The 20425-nt window shown below is 42.5% G+C and overlaps 1 non-coding gene across 1 annotated transcript; it reads left to right on the top strand.

Annotated features, from left to right (window-relative positions):
* The first annotated feature begins 12280 nt into the window (after positions 1-12280).
* Positions 12281-12387, top strand: LOC122646938. The gene has a single exon (XR_006330740.1). It is a non-coding gene; the product is annotated as a small nucleolar RNA R71 (small nucleolar RNA).
* Positions 12388-20425: the final 8038 nt, after the last annotated feature.

Below are 20425 nucleotides of genomic sequence, written 5' to 3'. Positions count from 1 at the left end.
TCTCACTCATTCTTGTTGCCTATCCTGTATTGATAAACCCTGGGGGTGGCTGATAAGGAGCAAGGAGAGGTGGCCTAGCATAATTAATAGAAGGTCCTAAATGAGGATGAGGGGGGAAGGGGTTAGGAGACATTCCTTGGCTTTGTGATGCATAGTTGGGCCTTTGGACACCAAGCTGGCCTTGATGGTTAAAGTTGGATGGGCCTGCTTGGTTCCCTTGATTCTAGGAGAAATTGGGATGATTTTTCCATCCTAGATTGTAAGTGTTGCTATATGGATTGTTTTGGTAAAGGGCACTTACATTCTCGGTATTGGAATTACCCACAAAGGTGTTGGGGCATTCTTCCATAAGATGTCCAAGGGTATGACACCAATTGCATATTAACACCTAGTTGACCTGGTTAACCGGTATAGACTCTTTAAGAACTATGGACTCCAACCTTTTTATGAGGCTATCAAGTTTGGCCTCTTTCACTGTCGTACCCTCAATAAGATACCCCTTAGTGGTCCGTTCAGCCTCTTGGGAAGATTCCCACTCCCTAGTCTTATCAGCCAAGTTGGTTAAGAATTTTCAGGCCTCGTTCTCATCAGAAAAAGAGGTGAAGCCTGCAGGACACATAGATTCTAAAAGCTGCTTGGTCTGAAAGTCTATACCCTCATAAATAATTTGACAAAGTTGCCACAAATCAATACCATGGTGAGGGCATTCTAAAAGGAGGTCCTTGAATCTCTCCATGAACTTAGTGAAGGACTCATGTGGTTTCTGCTTGACCTGGAGTATGTCACTCTTGAGTTTATTGGTCTTGTAAAGAGGAAAAAATTTTCTCAAGAAGACAATAGTGAACTCATCCCATGTAGATATGGAATTAGTTGGCAGTCCATAGAGCCACTTCTTGGCCTGGTCCTTCAGGGCAAAGGTTATGAACCACAGCCTCACTGCATCATCAGTTAAATTTTGAACCTTAATTAGAACACAAACCTCCTTAAATTCTCTAAGGAAAAGATAGGCATCTTTATTGGCCATCCCATGGAAGTGGGATAGCATACTAATGAATTGGGTCTTGAGTTCAAAGTTGTTCCCTGTAACAACAGGCAGATTAATGCAAGAGGGTTGTGCAGCCCTAGCAGGGTAAAACCTATCCTTAAGAGTCTTAGGTGGTTGGTCACCCATGGTCAAAGGTGGGGTCAAAGGTAGTAGAGAAGGTGGTATTCTAATAAGACGGTTACTTGAATCACGAGTCCACACCTTAACCACCTAAATAGATTTGAGGTTTCCTTTAGAAAAAAAAATTAAAGAAAAATAAAAGACAAAAAAAATACTAAAAACAAGAGGGAGCCCAAGGTAGATAGTGCATCTATCCCTAAAAAACTGAAACAATGGTTCAAAAGCTGCAAGGATGCCATATAGGTTGACAGCAAGGGAACCCGTATAGTCTTCTATAGCCACCTACGTGCGACTCCAAGTAGATTCTGATATAGAGTGGAGGTCTACTATACGTTTATGTTTCCAACACTCTCACTATGTCACTTTTCTGTTATCAAGAGTGGTTACCTCCAAAGATAAGTCACATGTCAACCCACCCAACCAAGTCAAGATGTAGGTAGAGTCATAGGTAACTTAATCCTATGAGGGACACCAAAAGATGGAGGGTTGAAGCATATGAAGGACATTAGATTGGGTGCACACTATTTGAAACAGAAGAGAAACATGAAGAGATTTTCAAAAATTGATTTTTTTTTTCCAGAAAAAGAAGAGAAAATAATAAACTAAAACACTTTGAACTACTTAAAAATCAAAAAAATAAAATGGACTATAATCTCCCTGGCAACAACACCAAAAACTTGTTTGAGTTAAAATAAAACAGCAAGTGTACGGGTCAATCGTAGCTACGGGTCGAACACGAGGAGATATACGCCACTCTATTTAACTAACTTAAAAGTAATGTAAAGTGATTAAAGCACTGAATTAAACTAATGGCAATTAAACTAACAGATCCTAATTCACAAGCATCTAACCTATCAACTAATGCAAATTGGAAGGAATAAAGGAATAAAAGAAACCTATCAAACTAATGCAAATTGGAAGTAATAAAAACACAGCCACACATCCACATCCACATAAACAAAATAACCACATAAAAGAAAAATAAAAGAAATAGAGGAAGAAGAAGAAGAAGAAAAAAGAGAGAATGAGATAGAGGAAAGGGAGAATGAGATTGAGAGTTTAGAGAATGCGAACCTAGATGTGCTTGAACCAGATTAAACTTGCTTACATGAATACTTGAATAAACTTACCATGGCTTCCTCTTCTAAATCTCCAAGTCTTGTCACCAACATAGGAACTTACACTAGGAAGCTTTAAACTAGAGCTATTACAACCATATTGAAGACATTAAAGCATGAATTAAACCTATTACAACCATCAAAGCACTCTTCTTCCCGAATGGAACCTAAGGATGCATTGAAGATGTTGAGCCTAAGCTTCTTATTCCCAAAAGAGATGTCCATGGCACCCGATCTACAATTTATGTAAGCATTTGCAGTAGCTAAGAAGGGGCGCCCAACCCCAAACAACCCACCTGGTGATTCACGTTAGCAGGGGGGTTGAGGGCTCTGCAGGTGCATGTTAGCAATCATCTTCTCAGGGTTTTTATCTAGGGTTTATGGCGGAGCCGCCCCTGTCGAAGGCGTGGTGGCCCCTTGCAGTGCCGACCTTTGCCTCGGTGGTGGCTAGGTGTTCTCAAGTGGTTTTGCCCCAGGTGGCTGTGAAGACCCCTTCCTCCCACTTGGTGGCGCCTGCGATTTTTTTCTCTGAAGGGGAAATCAGAAGTTCGGAAGAACCACTTCGGTTAGCGTGGGTTGCTAAGTGTTCATATGGCAGGCCCTCGCTGGTTGATGTTAAGAGGGCTCTGCTATCGACCTTTCACCTTGCCTCTGATGTACAGGTTTCTACGCTTGATCCTAGGCATCTGTTACTCAGGTTCTCTGCACAATCGGATTTCACTAGGGTTTGTGTCAAACCCGGCCCTTGACTGACTAAAATTTTTATTAAAGGACAAGAACCCCTGATCAGGCAACCAGGATCACTGTGGAGCATCACCCCAGTGACTTGGATTAATGAAGAAACCCTGTGTGGATCATCCTACATGCCTATTAGTAGGTGGACAGCAGACCCCTATAAATGTACAGCTCATTGCCTGATATATGGTTTGGATCCTAGGTAATCTCTCTCTCCTCCTTATATTGGTGGGACCTACCTCTGTAAAAGTGTGTAAAATTCCCTATGGGGCATATGGGGACAATACCCTAACCAAGGGTCAAACCCCTATGCAAGCCCATTGAATTTCAGCTTGCTGGAATTCTCTGGATGATGGCACTGGACGATTCAGCAAGGCCTAGTGGCATCGCCCAGTGAATGGAAAATTCTGGAATGTTGATCTGGCTATGGGAACCTCACCCATTGGCTATGGGACATTGTGGGAAGTTGGGAAATGACCAAAAAGTCCTTCCCCATACCTGTCCTTAGTGGAGGAATACTTTGGAACCCAAGTGGGCCCCGCAGGTGAAGGAAACCCTGTTGTGCTTAGTCCTACAGTATAGGCAAGCTGTGGACAGCACTGTGGACCTGATTTGACCTAGGGTCAGGTATAACTATTGAAAATGGCCATATTACCCTTGTGCCACTGACACTGAATGATGTACCGGGACAGGAGCCTAAGGCCCAGTGCAAGGCCCGATGATCCCAAATGAGTACCAATCAAGAACCGGGTCAATCTAGTAAGTTTAGGTTAACCTTAGGCATACTAGTGATAGACTGAAAACTTAATATGACAACTTTTGATTTATATCTAGGAATTGATCCCGAGCTCAAGGTCAACAACCAGATTGCTGTTGGAACTGAGTTTGCAACCGAATATCTAGAACCAAACTTAGGTGAGTGAATAATACTATCATATGTGCATGTGTAATTATGATGCTATGCCGGCTAATAAGAATTGAATTGTATATGTTGTGTTATGTACTTCTGTTCAAACTACTCAAATCACTGCATAATGACTGTCTATTGATCAACATTGTGAATTCTTATATGATGATTATGAATGTTAGATTAGATGCCGTAGTCGGCTTGAAAATGAGGCCTGTGGTAGCCCGTAGAAGAGGATGTGGTTGACACCACCCGACCCATACAATGCCATATAGACATGGGGCTAGAGTTTCATCACCCGTGCTACACACCCTTGCCAACAGGGGTTTAGGTGTTGGATGCCTGTGAGGGTGACCATATATGAATGAGAAAAGAAATGAAAAGAAATAAAAGAACACCGGAATGGTGAATGAAAAGAAATGAAAGAACATGAGAATGGTGAATATGGGATGTAAGCCAAAGGAAAGAAAAGAGAAAAGAAATGGATTGCCCTACAGGTTAATCACAGAGGGCTGGTCGGGCTGACCTTGGTGACTGATGCGGGAGTTGACTGGTCCTCTCCGATAACTCAATGGGTGTATCGCAGGAAGGGGTTAGAAGCCCGCACCAGGGATACATGTATTGGGGATTGTAGTAGCACTGACCTGACTTAGTTGTATTGTTAGGTGGCTAATAATAAACTGGACTTGCACATCATGTAGGATCATATGAACTGTGAATTGTGATTGCATATGCATGCATGATTGATGTTATTTGCTCACGAGCTCAGTGGGGCTCACACTCTGTTATACATTATTTTTCTTAGATGATTTTACAGATAGATGCCAGTGTGGCTTGGAGGGTTATCTCGAGGAGGAGCGTCCTAGTTGTTACGATGATGTTGGTGTTGACCCCGACGAAGGTCATACTGATCCTGCGTACTTTCTCGGTGGTCATTGGTGAAGATGGTTGAGAAGTGCTTCTGATGGTTTTTATTTTGGCGACTTCTTTTTATTTTTGCTAGGAGTTTATCCCCGTTTTGACTGGGGTTCTGTTGTAGTTTTTACTTTCTTTTCTTTTGGGGTTGAGTATGCTCACCCTATATATATTCATGTATGTAGTTCTGTTCTTGTCAGCTTTGTCTTTATGTTTGTGGGTTGGTGGGAGATGTAAAAACCTTTTTATGTATATATTATCATCATTTCCCCGTATCACTATGCTTCCTTTAATTATTGAAATTATAGTTTATCTGCAACACTCTGATCTTATGGTAATGAGATGAATGCGGTTCCGTGAATGTAAGCACTGCTTCTAGATCCGTGGGATTTGGCGGATTGCCGTTATGTAATTTGGGTCACCTACCCAATCCTCCTAGGGGCTGGTTGGGGTGTGACAGTTTGGCTTAAGGACCATGCTTTGATCATGGGCTATCCGTTTCATTTCTTCAAGTGGACAAGGTTTTTTAAACCGAGGCAGGATCCTTCTATTGTCCCTATTTGGATCTCCTTCCCCAGTCTACCTATCAATTTGTACCAGGATAACTTATTCTACTCTATCACAGGGGCTGTGGGGAGTGTCCTAAAGGTGGATGGAGCGACTACGGCATGCTCGCAAACCTGTGTGGCTAGAGCATGCGTGGAGGTGGATTTGCTGTCTGCATTACTGGAGAAGGTTTGGGTGGGGTGCGGTGGCACCGGTTTCTTCCAGAAAGTTGTTTACGAGAGGCTTCCGAAGTTTTATAGTTATTGCGGCAAACTAGGTCATGGTAATGAGGTTTGCCAAAGAAATTCTAGAACCAGCCTCGGCGTGGGTAAGGAAGTCGCAGGCCAGCATGTGGAGGAACTCGCGTTGAAATGTGTAGGCACGAGAGAGGGTAATGGCGAGGGGCCTGTGGTGTAACTTGGTGCCCTGGCTACAATGGTGGATCAAGACGTGGGGCCTCTAGAGGGTGTTCATGCTAGCGCTGAGGCTTTTGGTGCGACTGCATCAAACCCTAGAAAGGGTGGCGTTGAGGTTGTGCATGGGGGGTGTTGTGAGGCTGGTGTTGCCACACAGGCTGATGTGGAGGGTGTACATGGGGGTTGTAGTGATGCAGGTAATGCAAAGGAGATCGCCCCATGGGATGGAGTTGTGAAGGAGATTTCCCTTGTCGAGGCGATGGAGAACAGTCCAAGTGGAGGGGTAGGAGAGAGGGAAGGAACCGAGGAGGGGGAGATGTTCCAGAATTGGAATGATTCAGCTAGAAAGCTGATCTCAGCCATTCGAGTAGCGGGGCAGGACCAATATGATAAGCCTGGGATGATCAAAAGTACTATGGATGATTTAGTACTGATCAAGCCAAGGGTGGGGGGGAATCAGGTCACCTCAATTGATGAGCTGTGTAGAGCCCGTAGGGGCTTTGATGGGAAGATTCAAGCCCTGGTTACGCGTGTGGAGGAGGAGAGGGGAACTCACGTGGGTGGGGTGGAAGTTGCACAAGCAAGTAAAAGGAAATACAAGAAGAGGGGAGCGTCAAACACCACACACAGCAGGCGTGTCACTAGGTCCAGGGGACCTGATTCAGACACCACTGTGTCTTTGTTAGGATTGTTTTGTTCTGGAACATAAGGGGCTTAGGGAATAAGCCCTCCCTTAGATGGTTAAAGTCCTTGATTCTGTCTTCCAATATTGATGTTGTGGGAATCGTACAGCCTAAAATTCCTTTCTGCAAAGCAAGCCAAATCATGAGAAAGCAGGGTATGTCTGGAGTGCTCTCTAATGGGGATGATAATGGCAACAGAATTTGGACTCTTTGGCGACAGGGAGTGGAATTGGAAATGGTGAGAGGTCATGAACAAGCTATCACAGTAAGGTGTAAGTGCAGCAGCGATAGATATGTGGTGATTTCTTTTGTACATGCACTTTGTGTGGCTAGTGAGCGTCGTTCCCTTTGGGCTGAACTTATAGGTCTGGAGGTGCCATTGGATATTGCTTGGATTATTTATGGCGACTTTAATGCGATTCTTGACCCTTCGTAAAAGGTGGGGGGAAGGCAGTGGGGCTTGGGTTAACTCTATTGAATTTAGCTCAATGAGGCATCTCAATCGGGAGTGTTCGGACCATGCACCAATCCTCTTGGAGTTCAAGGCTCGCATTTTTGGAAAAATATCCTCTTTCAAATTCCAGCAGATGTGGATATCACACCCTGACTTTATGGACTATGTTCAGAAAAATTGGGGGAACCAGGTACTAGGTACCCCACTTCAAATTCTTTACTTGAAACTAAAAAATCTTAGATCAAGGCTTAGGGTGTGGAATAAGGAGGTCTTCGACAATATCCATCAGAAAGCCAGGAATGTGGAGGACAATGTTTGCAAGGCTGAGATAGAAGCGGAGCAATACCCCAGTGAGGAAGCAAGGAGGAAGCTATTGGAAGCCAAGAAAGTGTTGCAGGAGGTGTTACGTCAAGAAGAAATATTTTGGTGACAAAAGTCACATGTGAAATGGCTTAAGGAGGGAGAGAGGAACACAAAATTCTTTCATACAATGGTGAACTTTCACAGGCGGATTGGAGGGGTGGATAAAGTCAAGGATGGGAATGGAGTTTGGGTCCACAGGCAAGAAGAAGTAGGGAGGGAGGCAGCTTGGTTTTTTGCTGAGTTATTCTCGGCCCAGGATCGTTGGCGTGATGAGGATCTTTTGGATCTTATTCCAAGACTTGTAACAGATGCTGACAATGAAATGCTCATGATGTTTCCTTCTGTGGAAGAGGTTAGGAAGGCAGTGTTTGGGCCTTCTAGAGAAAGTGCCCCCGGCCCTAATGGATTCACAGGACATTTCTTCATGACTTGTTGAGAAATAATAGGTGAGGATGTCTAGCGAGCGGTGAGAGATTTTTTCACAAGAGGCAGGTTGCCAAGGGGCTATACTTCAGCTAATTTGGTGCTTATCCCCAAGAAAGAGAAACCGGAGGTAATCTTGGACTTTCAACCTATAAGTTTATGCAACTTTGCTTATAAAATAATGGCTAAAACTATTTCAAGTAGATTAGCCATGGTTCTGCCTAATATCATCTCCGAGGAACAAGGAGCTTTGGTGCAGGGCAGGTGTATACAAGACAATATTGCATTGGTTCAAGAGGTTGTACAGGACATCAACAGGGATGCTAGGGGTGGTAATGTAGTGCTTAAGCTTGACATGGCAAAGGCATATGATAGGTTGGAGTGGGGGTTTTTGTTTGAAGTCTTAAACAGATTCGGGTTTGGCGTTGAATGGGTTGCTCTAATTAAAAAAGTAGTGGAGAACTACTGGTTCTCCATGGTAATTAATGGAGGGCAGTCCGGTTTTTTTAAATCCTCACGGGGGGTGAGGCAAGGTGATCCACTTTCTCCTGCCCTTTTCATTCTAGCACAAGAAGTTCTGAGTAGAGGATTGAGGTCGTTGTTCTGTGAAGGAAGGGCCAAGCTCTTTAAGGTGCCAAGGGGATGCCCGGGTATCTCTCACAACCTGTTCGTCGATGATACCATCATCTTTTCGCAGGGATTAAAGAGTTCTCTGAAGTAGATCATTGGCTTTATTGATCGTTATAAGGGGTCCTCTGGGCAATTGGTGAATAAAAATAAAAGTTGCTTCATGGTGGGGAGCAAGGTACCTGACAGGAGATGTCACATGATTTCAGCAATCACAGGGTTCTCCAGAAGGAGTTTGCCTCTAACCTATCTCGGAGCTCCCATCTATGCTGGCCGATTGCGAGTGAGTTTTTTTGAGAACTTCCTGGCTAAAATTTGCAAGAAAGTAGTCGGTTGGAAGGGTAAAATGTTGTCCACTGGGGGAAGACTTATCCTTCTTAGGCATGTATTGGCATCAATGCCAATACACATCATTTCTACGCTGGATGTCCCTAAAACCATCATTCGAAGATTTAACAGCTTGTGTGCCAACTTCTTGTGTGGAGAATTAGAATGGGGCAATCGGCATCATTGGGTTAATTGGGAGAAAGTTTGTTGCCCGTTGTCAGAAGGAGGGCTTGGCATTAGGCGCATGGAGGACACTGGAGAGGCCCTTAGAATGAAGGGGCTGTGGAGAATTCTCACAAGGAATACCACGCTGTGGGCAAGGTTTTTTAAAGAAATTTTTTTAAAAAATCTGCATATGGTGTTGGCAGCCCCCCCTTCTGTAGGTTCGATCTCATGGTGTAGGATGCTAGCTTTTAAGGAGCTGATCCTCACTAATTCCAGATGGCTATTGTGGAGGGGAGATGTTGGTTTTTGGACTGATAACTGGTCTGGTTGGGGACCACTACTTGACCAGGTGGATGGAGCACTGAACCTTGATCTCTCTTTACATGTGAAGGATGTCCTACACAAGGATGGCAGCTGGGATCGGCTCGAATTGCTCAAAATTGACTCGGATGAGGTACATAGCAATGTGTTGAGTGGTAAGTTTAACCTCTCTGAGAAGGATTATTTTCTAATTTGGACACCAGAAAGCAATGGTAGGCTCTCTTCTAGAGTGATCTGGAACACCATTACGAGCACGGCCCCTAGAATGGAGTTTTCTAAATGGGTTTGGAACAAAATGGTCCCCATCAAGATCAGGTTTTTTGCTTGGCAGATTCTATGTGGGGGGATTCCAACCGATGATTCATTGAAGAGGATTGGAATGCCTTTGGCCTCAAAGTGCTTTTGTTGTGGTGACCCCAAGGTTGAAACTGCATCCCATTGCTTGGTGTGGGGGGGGGGGACGGCAGCAAAGGTCTGGGAATTTTATTCCAGATTGCTTCATGTGGAGATCATTCCGTGGCAAGAGGTGAGAAGTAGAATGCTGTTCTGGCAAGGTCATGCGAACGGGGGAAGCTTGTGTGCTATTATTACAGGCTTGGTGCCATCGTTTATTGTATGGGAGTTATGGAAGGAAAGGAATGGCAAGAAACATGGTGAGAGAGGCCTAGGATGATCATGGAAGCAGCAAGGGGGTGGATTCACGAGATTCCCTTTAAACAAGCTGGAACTAGGACGCCGTTGGTGCAGGAGGCTCTAGTCCTTCAGTTTTTTGGGTTGTCATATCAACCCCCTATATGTAGGCCCCCTAAGGTGGTTTGTTGGTGCCCCCCCCACATCCTTTGTAAAGCTTAATCCGTGACAGTGAGGGGAAGGTGGTGGCGGCTTGTGCTAGATTTTATGGGGAGAGCATGAACTCCATAACAGAAATGAGGGCATTTCACGATGGGCTATGGCTATACTATGAGCTTGGGCTCACGGGGGTTTGTATTGAGTCAGATTCAGCTTCTACCATCCATAGTATTGTTAAAAAATAGTGTACAATATGGAAAGTGTGGTACTGGTTCCAGGAAACACTAAGATGGGTGGAGGAGATGCGTCCTATGCTTGCATTTACGTACAAGGAGAAGAACATGGCGGTAGATTGGCTTGCAAATTATGCTTGCAACACCTTGTGTGACACTAATTTCGCTAGTGACAGAGAGCTTCCGATCAAGCTACGACAAATAATTAGGGAAGAGTCCATAGGCCTACCGGTCTTACATGTGTAATCTATTCTTGGGATGGGCTAGTTGCAATGTAGAGTGGAGTGTGTCTTGTAATGATTGATTTCGGGTTTGGGGTAAGGCAGGCATGTGTCCCCAAGTGTATTTATCATTCTTTGACATGGTTTAATAAAATTCTAGGGGCCAGCCTAGGTCCTAGATAATATTCGGGTTAAAAAAATAAAAAAAAGAAGGGGCGCCATAAAATGATAGGGGGAAGCTTGGCTGTGGTGGCTGTATCCATATCCAGGACAAGGAAGTCCACAGGAAAATACAATTCTTCCACCTTCACTAAAACATCTTCTAACAACCCATGAGGTGTTTTGATTGAACAATCAGCCAACTAAAGGATAACCTCAGTGGGTTTCAAATCTCCTAAACCAAATCTGTCATAGACTAACCTAAGCAAAATATTCACACTGGCCCCTAAATCAAGTAGTGCCCTACTTATGGAGAGATCTCCAATGATGCAAGAATTAAGAGACGCACCTGGATCCTTAAGCTTAGAGGGTAGGTGGCTGGAAATTACCAAACTAACTTGTTCAGTCAAATGGACAGTCTTAAGGATTTGAGTTCTCAACTTACGCTTTTGGGTGCAGAGGTCTTTCAAAAACTTAGCATAAGTAGGAACTTGTTTGATAGCATCCAAAAGGGGGAGATTGATGCGAACTTGTTGGAACAAGTCGATCATCTCTTGCATCTTTTCACCCTGTTTACCCTTAAGGGGGTAAGATGGTGTCTGAAGGGCTTGGGGAAAAGGGACCTTTGGAATGTAAGAATTAGGTGATGGTCCCTCCACAATAGGAATGTGCAGCGCCTTCCTTGGGAATTGATGAGTGATCTCCATAGGTGGTGTTTTAGTAATGTAATCATGTGTTTCTACATCACCACCGAATTTCTCTCGGGTTGACTCAGCTTGTCCCTGACCTTGAGAACTAGTGGGCAACGTCCCATTAGTGGCTAAGGGTGCATCAGGTTTTTCCACCCTTTTACCGCTCCTCAGGACTGTGACTGACTGGACTTGCTCTTTCCCTCGACCCGTTTGACTATTTGAGTTAACTATTGGCTGACTTGGCAATTGGCCAGCCTCGCTCCTACTTATAGCATCGGCTAGCTGAACCAGTTGGTTCTCTAGCTTATTAATGGACTGAGTATGTGAGTGAAGCAGTTGTGTGTTCTGCTCGAGTCCACTTAATGCTTTTAGCACCTTTTCCTCAATGGATTCATTCTGTTGGGGTTGAGGATATGGTGGCTATCCACCCATATAGGCATTGGTTTGAACATTAAATGGTGGCCTATATGGTGGGTTTGGAGGGTTATTAGGTACCGAGTTTCTCCATGAAAAGTTTAGGTGGTTTTGCCATCCCGGGTTATAAGTATTGGAAAATGGATCATTACCTGGTGTAGGGAAACTTTGAGCCGTTTGCACCTATTCCTGAACAAACTCAGGGTATTGTGTAGCCGAAGGGCAGTTCATCACATAGTGACTAAGGCTAGCACATAGGGCACAGGCTTCAGTCTGATTGGGGAAATTCATTGGGAAAGGGGGCATAGAATGTTGTCCTATAGACATCAGATAGTCCAATTTTTTGCACAGCATGTCAACCATAGCAGTCATCTCTACGGTTGGGTTGATCTCATAGAGACCACCCCTCTTTGGTTGCCCTGTGTGTGGAATCTCAGTCCGAGAGACCGAAGCATGATGTTGGGAATTCTCACTAAGGGTTTTAAAAAGATCCCATGCTTCCGTCTCATTCTTGTGCATAAATGTTCCACCACAAGAGGAGTCTACCATCTGCCTATATCGGTCATGGAGGCCATCATAAAAACACTGGACTAACTGCCATTTCGGGACAGTGTGGTGGGGACACTTCCTAAGTAATTCCTTGAGTCTCTCCCACGCTTCATAAAATTATTCGCCCTCTAATTGGGAGAAACTAGTAATGGCTCTTCTAAGGCTATTAGTCCAGCCAATGGGGAAGAATTTTTTCAAAAATTCCTATTGCATTCCCGCCCATGTAGAAATCCTAATCAAATTTAGGGAATGAAGCCAGTGTTTGGCTTTGTCCTTTAAGGAAAATGGGAACAGAAGCAACTTTAAGGCATCTGGAGAGAGGTTTTGGATTTTGACTGTAGAACATACCACTAGGAACTCATCAAGATGCTTGTAAGGCTCCTCATTAGCAAGTCCATAATGGGCTGGGGGAATTAAAATTAAACCTAAACACCTAATCTAACGCTGGAATTAAAAAAAAATTACATAACCCTAATTACATAAAGTCTAGGAATTAAAAGTAAACCAAACGGATAACTTGTCCTAACTCGATCTACTCGGCTTCCTGCACAAACAAAGAGAACATTAGGTATACTAAAATTAACCTAATAAAGAGATAAAAAAATAAATAAATAAAAATAAAAATTCTGGAATTATAAAATTAAAACTAAAACAAAGTAACACAAAACAACTCAATCAATCTTAGCAACCGTGCTTCGGTTCCTCTGCAACGGCGCCAAAATTTGATTATGTCGTTAACCGGTCAAAAATAAAACCCTAAATTAATCTAGCAAGTAGCAAGTAAGGGGTCGATCTACGGAGAATTGGTAGGTTAAATTGCACGAAATTAAATCAAGTGTACGGTTAAACTAAAAATGCAAATTAATTAATTTGAAGCTAATACTAGCAACTGATTAAAGCGAATAAAAGATGGTGAGAAAATACTGTTTTTAGGTTGAATCAACTTTAATTTAGATTCATCATTCAATCTCTCTCATAGTCGGCTCATGGCGACTACAAGCCCCACGACAACCACAGAATGTAGGGTCCCTTCTAGATATAAAGTATCTTGGCAAAATTATCGTCCCATCGCTACAATGAATTCAAAGTTCAAAGAACTCGGGTACGCACAGCACAATCCACTCAAGTATACCATATCATCAATACGACCACATGAATCAATTCAATGCTATTGCTTGGTAGGTTAACTTGAATCACAGAAACAAATTACCCTAACTAGATGTAAACATGATTACACAAAAATTGCAATGGGATGCCTAAGTCTTTTCCAAGCAATCAATAAGAAAAGAAAATGAATAATTAAATCTTCCTTAAAGTATCATCTTCCCAAAAACAGCAGCAAGTTTAGTTACTCATTTAACATGAATTAAATATAGAGAAGTTAGGGATACAAGCTAAGAGATTTAGAGAGAAAAAGAGAGTCGAAGCAATGGCAGCGATGGCGATTCAGGTGTATGTTAATGAAGGTGCTGGATGGTGACGATGGTAGATACCTCTTTCTTCTCCTTCTTCAAGCCTCGGTGGGTACTCATATTTGAAATCTCCCTTTTGCTCTCGGTGGGTGCTCATATCTGAATTCTGCCTTTAATCTCGGTGGGTGCTCATATCTGAAATCTGCCCCTCTTTTAGAAATCAATCTGTATCCCTTTATGGGGCGAGGTGATATGGGTTTTGAAATAAAACAACCGAAAAGGATCAAAGGGAATTGGGTTGGACTAGGAGAGTAAGAGAGAGAGAGAGAGAGGCAACGTGTGAGATGGGGATGGCTTAGAAAAAGATTAAAAAAAATAAAAAAAGAGATAGAATAGGTTTTGGATTAGGAAACTAGCAAGAGAGAGAGAGAGGTTTACGTGAGAGAACAGAGAAATTAGGTTTTCTTTCTTCTTTCTTTTATTTTTTCCTTTCCTCACACTTTCCAACTTTGCCAGAATCTATTTTTTTGGCCATAATCCCTCCTTCCTTGGACCGAATTGACTCAACCCAAGAATTAAATGTTAACCATTTAATTTTACTGATGTAATGAGTCCAATATTGACTTTTCTTGAGAAATCTCCTCTTTGCCAAATTATGATAATGCCCTTGAGATGACAATTTGCACACATGCGGACCCTTGGCCTAGCTGGTATTGAACATCCAAAATTGGCTAAGGGGCCTGCTTCTATCACTGATTCATGCTTTTCTCCTTCCAGGATTGCAATCATAGAAATCACATAGCAGTGTTAAATCCTTCATAAATATTCAAATAAAAATAGTTAGTAAATAGTGATTTCTATCGAAGATTACAGCCCAATCACACACATTCCAATTATTTCTATTGAAAGCTTTTAATATAGACCCTATTATAGACCCTATTATGTAGAGTAAATCAAGTGTCCTTGCTAGATTATGTCTTGTGTAGAGCATCGCACTCTGATACCACGCTGTCACACCCCCATTCCAAAATAGGAATAAAGCAGAGCCAAGGGGTGACTAGGATGACAGGCATCATCCCTTTTCCTACCAGGATCAATGACACAGTGTCCCAATCCATAGTCAACAGTCAAGGACAAGCATAATGATTACAATTTACAGAAGAGGAAAGAATATTCCATTTAAGGCAGAGTAATTACAAGCGGAAGCGACATGAATAGAAGTTACTATATGTTCAGCTGACTAGGTGATACAATAATAGTTTAACACTGTTTGCCAACTGACCATGACGTAACTACTCAAAAGAATATAAAGTATTACAGATAAATGTTCATAATGGGCACAAATCCCCAAAAGAATCAAAAGAGGGGATTATCTCCAACAATATCACGGCCAGTAGGCACAATCGTCACAAGGGCATCCGTCGCCCTGTTCCTCCGAAACAACCTTAAGTTCCTCCATGCCAATACCATCATAATCCGCTGGCTGGGCCTCGAGACCAACTAGGTATCCATCATCTACATCAAAATCTAAAAGAATGTGCACACAAGGGGTTAGTTCCACTGAGCCAGTGAGGGGAAGGGGAATGCACAAATACGCAATCACAAATAGTCCATGATGAATGTAATGTTAATAGATTTTCCACGTAACAAATAGTCTAAGCCAGGGGTATATGTTACTATGATAACTCAGGAGACACTGTGGGTCACTTAACTTATCGCCACAATGAAACCTTTATTATCACCAGGGAGCCTACACTGGTCGAAGCCTCCAAAGCCACCCAGTGGCGGACCTCGATGATCAGTGGTCATCCCTGACCTGGCTTCTCTCCCCCGCAGGCAATAAGGAGCTCTGATCACCTAACACCTAAACCCTTGTTGGTAAGGGTCATAGCATAGGGAAGTGAATCCTAGCCACAGATACACTACATGCAAGTCCATCGTCCCGAGAGGTATTCTAGGTGCATCAACGTCCCATTCCATCTAGTACCTGGGTATCAGCATGGCACGACGCATACATGGCAGGATGATGATCAAGATATCTCATAAGCATTTTTTGGGTTCCGACACCGACGTACCCGATGCCATAACCCGATACAATAATATAAAGTAAACATATCCACATCACATCCATTCGTAACCAAAAAATAGTTAATATGCAAGGATGCAGCATGTTCATAATGGATGCAAGCTTAAGAGCAATTATATGATATATATATATATATAACAAACCCAAACATCACCCAAAACCCACTCACCAGTTATTCGATTGTTACTTGGGGTGTTAAATAGAATTTACCTTGGTACACGCTCTCTCGCACAGGTTATGAAGTCTGAGGATGCGTGAGAATAGTGTTAGAAGAGTGTAGGTGGGTCCTATGATAGGTCCCAACAGTTATTTTGAGATTTAAGTCAAGACAGCATGGACGAAAACAGGGACGGAGGAAACCAGGTGAGTCCTTTCCTGGCTCCATCTAAGCACATAGTGAAAATAGGTGGGACGGATTCATGGACGGAACCTCTAGGTGAATCCGTTCGTGCATCCATGTAGACCCTGAGACATTCCTGAGAGCAAACGAAACTATGGACCGAACTACCAAATAAATCTGTTCTTGGCTCTGTTCTAGACAGTCAACCAGATTATACTGAATGGATCAACGGACGGAACCACAATGATGGATCAGTTCGTGGATCTGTCGAATTTATTTTTTGAGATTTGGAAGGATTTCCACCTCCAACCCTTCATGCATGAGACCACATGGTTCCTAGGGTTAGGGAGGTGAGTCCCAAGCTTTGTTAGACTGCCTTAGAAGATTAAAGGGATTTGGAGCCACCTTCAGGGTTTCCCAACCCTAGATTTAGGTACTTGAGGCTTGGAGCAGCAGTTCAAGCCATTCAAGTTATGAAAGGCATCAAGAGAGAGAGAGAGATAGGTCTCTATTTAGGGAACCAAAGAGAGGTATTGGGTTTCCAAAAGGAAATCCTAAGTTGGAATCGATCCATAGGGGATTCCCCACTTTAAAATTGAAAGAGAGGGAGAGGGGAATGGCACTCACCAACTTTGTTTAGCTAATAGATGGGTTCCACCTCAAATAGCTCCCTCCAATCACCTCCTTCAAAGCCCTCTCAGCCCTCAATGATTTTGGGTAGGTGGGAGAAGTGAAAGAGCCATAAATGGTTGGGTTGTGCATTTATAACACTTGCTTCCACTTAGGGCCTGTTTGGCTTGGGGCCTTAAGAGTCATTCTTATTTAAATGCCACCATAGGCCAGTGGGCCCACCTATATGGTATATGCACAAATCAAGGAGACCAAGGGTGGGGTCCACCTTATCTAGGTGCTTAGGTATAATGCCTGGGGCACAAGGTGTGGGTCCCACATGAGAAAAATACTCAAAAGCCTGAAACAGCACGGATGGAGGCAGTCTTGTGAGTCCGTTTGTGACTCCATTGTTGCTGTAAGGGCAGGACCTTAAGGAAAGTTGTTGGGCTTTGGCCCACACTTCAAGGCCATAGAGGGGAGAGTACAATAACATACATCAAGCCAGTATCTTACCCCTCGACTGTCAGAATGTGTCCTTCGTGATCCCGAAGAGTTTTTCGCTCGTAATAAGCTCATTGCTGAGTGAGGTGTCTAAGTATGGGGACATAGGAAACGCCTTCCAATACTCTTTACTCTGGGGACTCGTGCTAGGAGGATGGTCAATGAAATCACCATCAACAAATCTCCCCTACTGCCGATTGAGGAACCTCTCTTTGATAGGTAGACCTATGAGCTGGTCAATAATCTTGTAGCTGGGCTTAACCACAAGTGAAAACAGTTCCCCAGCGTACATGACAACAGTATCTACACATCATAAGAGAGAGAAACTATAATTAAATAGCAATTTCGGGTGCGACTGTAACATGATAAGAACTTCCTCAGCCAAACACCTTCTTTTATTGCATCACAAGCTGTAAGGTATTCTGCTTCAGTAGTGGAATCGGCTATAGACTGCTGTTTTGCACTCCGCCACACATGCACCTCCACCCACTAAATATACCATCCCGGACTTAGATTTTCTATCATCCTTATTAGTTTGGAAATTCGAGTTTGTGTAACCCAGAACTAATAGCTGATCAGACCCAAAAACCATAAAATAATCCTTATTCTCAGGTACTTGAGAATATTCTTGACAACAGTCTAATGCTCTCGTCCCAGATTATACTAGTAACGACTCATAATACCTACTACATAGAAAATGTTTGGCCTCGTACACACATAGCATACATATGACTCCCTACTGCTGAAGCATAGGTAATCTTCCTCATTTCTTCAATGTCCTCAGTCTTCAATGTTCGTCCGAGACTGAGGACATTGAGATTTGGAAAGATTGACTCCATGCCAGAAAGGAACATTTCTCCATTTGGAGTTCTCCATATTATATCTGGCTAGAACTTTATATAGGTAGCCTGTGGTAAGCCTAATATCCTTTTCTGGCGATCTCTTACGAGTTTAATCCCAAGGATATAGCTAGCTTCACCAAGGTCTTTCATCGAAAAAGTAGTGGATAACCACTGCATAACTGATGAAAGAAACCCTACATCATTACCAATGAGCAATATGTCATCTAAGTATAAAATAAGAAATTATACTGCACTTCCACTAATCTTCTTGTAAATGCATGGCTCATCTATATTTTAATCAAAACTAAATAACTTGATGGATTGATCAAATTTGATGTTCTACCTTCTGGAACCCTGCTTCAGTACATAGATGGACCTTTGTAATTTGCATACTTTTCTTTCTTCCTCCAAGGAAGAGAACCCCTCTGGTTGTTGCGTATAAATTTCTTCTTGAAGAAATCCATTCAAGAATGTTGTCTACATATTCATCTGTCAGGTCTCATAATCATAGTATGCTACGATTGCCAATAAAATCCTCCTGGATTTCATCATCGCTACTAAGAAAAAGGTTTTCTCATAATCTAAACCCTCTTGTTGGGTATACCCTTTTGGCACTAGTCTCGCTTTGAATCGTTCAACCTTTCCATCGACACCCTTCTTTCTCTTAATGATCCACTTACATCCAATGGGCTTAACCCCAAGTGGTGGATCAACTAGAGTCTAGACCTTGTTGGAATGCATTGAATCGATTTTAGAGCACATTGCTTCCAGCTACCTAGTGGCATCAACATCCTTAAGAGCCTCTGAGTATGTTATCGGATCATCATCCGATTCAACTGACACCATGTGAAACTCTTCCACTATTTTCTCTTCTTCGATGAGAAGAGTAAGCCTGGTGGGTGGTCTAATAGTCCTCCCACGGCATCGAGATCCATGAGGTGTTAGATTTTCAGTGGGTACGTTAATTGGTCTCACTTCTGGAAGTGAAGTTTCTGAGTTATCCAATAACTCCTCAATAACTACAGGTTCAGATTTCTTAGTCAATATCTCTTCCTCCAAAAATGTAACATGTTTGCTAAAGATGATGACCTTTTGGTCAACCGGGTCATAGAAATAGTAACCAATCGTGCCTTTGGGATAGCCTAAGAAATAGCACCTTGAAGTCCTGGATTCCAATTTGTCTGTCTGTTGCTTTTACACGTGTGCTATACAACCGCATACCCTAAGATGGTTTATGCTAGGCTTATGCCCTTTCCATAACTCAAAGGGTGTCTTAGCTATAGACTTTGTTGGAACCCTATTTAAGATATAGATAGTTGTTTCTAAGGCAAACCCACAAAAAGAAAGAGGTAGTTCACTATAAGTGAGCATCGTACGGACCATATCCAATAAAGTTTGATTTCGTCATTTGGATACACCATTTTGTTGTGGTGTGCCTGGATTAGTTAATTGATTAACTATCCCCTATGAAGTGAGGTATTTCTAAATTCATTCGATAGATACTCCCCTCCATGATTCGATTGTAAGGACTTGATATGGTTATTAAGCTGTCTTTCGACCTTGGCTTCAAATTTTTTGAATTTATTTAAGACTTCCAATTTTCTACTGATCAAGTAGATATAACCATATCTGGAGTATTCATTGGTGAATGTTATGATATACTAAAATCCATACCTTGTTTGTATATTTATGGGTCCACACACATCAGTATGTATCAACTCTAATAGATCTGTGGCTCTAGCACCTTTATTGCTAAAGGGTTTCTCGGTCATCTTTTCCTGAAGGCATAACTCACCGATAGAAAATGGTTCGACCGTTAGACTCTCTAAAGGCCCATCCCTTACCAATCTACTGATATGGTCCAAATTAGTTTGACCCAATCTTAGATGCCACAGATATGTTCAGTTCACTGGAGCTGCTTTACGTTTCAAATCAACATTCGAAACAACATTCGTTTAAATAGGGCAATATAGGAAATACAATCCATTTTGTAAATATCCAGATATCAAAAAGGAATTATTAAAACAAATAACTAATTTAGAATTAAAGGAAAAACTATACCCATCCATCACTAGTTTAGAAACCGAGAGTATCTTCCTCTTAAAAGAGGGAATTTAATAACAATCCTTTAAAACTAAATTAACGGAATCAAAATATAAATAAAATGTTCCAAAAGCCAATTCTATGGCTTCAGCTCCAGTGCCCACCCAAAGACGCACTTCATTTCTTTTCAGTTTCCTTGTCTCCTTGAATGCCTACAATACATTGCAAATGTGAACAGTGGAACCACTATCCACTAACCAAGAATTGGTCGGTTCAAAGGATAAATTAGACTCATAAAGAATGTTTACATCACATGTACCTTCATTAGTAGCATCTTAATCATCCAACTTCTTGTCTTTCACAGTGG

This window comes from Telopea speciosissima, chromosome 11 (assembly GCF_018873765.1).
Source record: "Telopea speciosissima isolate NSW1024214 ecotype Mountain lineage chromosome 11, Tspe_v1, whole genome shotgun sequence".
NCBI lineage: Eukaryota > Viridiplantae > Streptophyta > Magnoliopsida > Proteales > Proteaceae > Telopea > Telopea speciosissima.
This window is presented reverse-complemented; position numbering and strand designations above follow the sequence as displayed.